Below are 2,279 nucleotides of genomic sequence, written 5' to 3'. Positions count from 1 at the left end.
CACAGGTAAAGACCTACCCTGAGGTACCAGGACTTAATATTCATTTTCTTTTGCTTCCTCAAATGCAATTGATCTGTCCCCACATAAAGGCTCAACAGAAAAAGACTATGTTTGGGGGACCCCAGCAAGTTGGGGGGTGCTCTAGGCCACACTTTGTCCATTAAGTACTTTCTGACACCAGGGCTATGGTAGCAGACAGCTGGGGTTCTAGCGGGCACCACACTGGCTTCAGTCAGAATGGGCAATGGTTTCCCCATCCCCGTAAAACAATTTCTAATCAGATTCGTTATGTTACCCAAATGGGGTGGGGGTGGGGGTAGGTAGACAGAAACCAACCCTAATCACTCCGAAAATAAATATAAATAAATGGTGCGCCTTTCTTAAAGGATCTGTTTCCTTCAAGGGTTACTAAAATGCAGCATTTTGAGAAGCTTTAACTGCAATCCAGTATTGCCACTGTAGACTGACTTTGAGGAAAACCCCTAATTTGAACAGCCCCAATCCTGAGAGCAGCCTTTCTAACTTTGAACATCTCCACCACTGGGTTAAAAGAGCACCTGTTGATACTCTGCAGCCCTGCAGAAACCCCACGTTTCAGGGGCGATTGAGGAGGGGCTGGATTTTCATCCTCTGACTTTCTTTGCTAATAAATAATTGTTGGTCAGATAACACCACGCTATTTCTGGAAATGCCAGAGACACCTTTAGATAATTCTAAGGCCAAGTCAGTAATAAGAAAATCAGTAGCTGCCTGGCAGCATGAACAACTTGGGAAGAGAAGGCTGTGGCAGGGGTTTGGGTGTGAAGTCCGCAAATATCACTATGCTTTGGACTTGAGTTTACGATTCTGGAAACAACTTTAAGGTCAATTCTAGAGAGACATTTCATGTGACTGGTCCAAATAAAGCATAACAAATTTAATGAGGTTATGTTCTTCTTAAACTTTTTAAGAAAGGCATAAACAATAGAAGGCCATCAATAATTACCCAAAGAGCATTACAACTCTACCATTGTCTCAGGGCCAATTAAAACACAAGTAACTTCATTCTTCATTTCTCAAATTCATCATCACTTTCCACATTATTGTAAAGTTCCTGGAATGTATCCAAGCACTGTATTGATAACAGGTATGTAAATGACAACACCCTGCCTTGGTGATCTGATGCATGCTCACACATACAAGGGATTTCTTAGTCAAGACTTTCACAGCCCTGTTCTCTGGGCACTGCTAAGTGGCCACAGAAGAGCCGATAAATCAAACCACTGATGGAATATTTTACTCTGAAATGGAGTGATATTTGGTTAATAATTTGAGATCCACTAATCCTAAATGGGGTGACCCATTTAAAATGGCCTCTGCGTAAATTCGCAGTTCGTTAAATGGAGTCTGATTTGAACAGGTTGTTATGTAGTTAGTGAATCAATAATGGATTGTGCCAGGACCACTAGTAAATGGCCATGGGGACATACTGCCTGAGTCGGGTGACTTTCATGCCACCGTCAAGCTTCCTTTTAATGTGACCTTAGTTCACATCACCAACTTTAAAATATTAGGTGGTTTTGCTTAGAAACCCCTTTTGGTTTACAGTAGAAAATGCAGTGTAAAATTTTTTAAATGAGACATAAACCATTTACAATTAATTTAAACTTATGAAGCTGTTTTAACTGGCCCATCTAAATGTGCTAATTAACATCAATGATGGTTTCTTATTTTTCACACTTTGTTACTCTGATCATTCACAGTGATGGAAAAGCTAATTAAGTTAATGGCAAAAGGAGTATAAATTCTTAAAGGACTTCTCAGTTTGTTTTCAACTGGAAAATATGTAGAGAAAAACGAAGAGGAATTCTTGCCTCTACTCATAAATTTTTAAAAACCAGACAGTTAAAAAAATTATTCCAAAAATTATTTTAACATGCTGTTCGGACATGACTACTAAAAAAATAGCATATACACATATACTGTTTAACAGCTTCTGCATGAGCCTATAAACTTGCAACTCATTTTCTCTCCTTTTTAAAAAAATATATATATTATAACAGATCCCAGAACTCAGTCTGTATTCTGCAGCAGTGTCCAAGTCTTTATATCCTTCCCAATGAAGGAAAATGAAAGCCCATTCCCCTCACTTGAGGACAGGTTGCGCCAGGGAGTCCATGAAGCCATTCCCTGCCCAGACGTGGGTCCCTCAGGGCTGGGCCTCTGCAGGCAGCCAGGGGGGTGCAGGCCGAGCACTCACACCAGGAAGTCCACGCGTGCTGCACCCATGAAAACATGGG

This window comes from Choloepus didactylus, chromosome 6 (assembly GCF_015220235.1).
Source record: "Choloepus didactylus isolate mChoDid1 chromosome 6, mChoDid1.pri, whole genome shotgun sequence".
In the NCBI taxonomy this organism is placed as follows: Eukaryota; Metazoa; Chordata; class Mammalia; order Pilosa; family Megalonychidae; genus Choloepus; species Choloepus didactylus.
The sequence above is the reverse complement of the archived record's forward strand: the minus strand, read 5'-3'. Positions refer to the sequence as shown.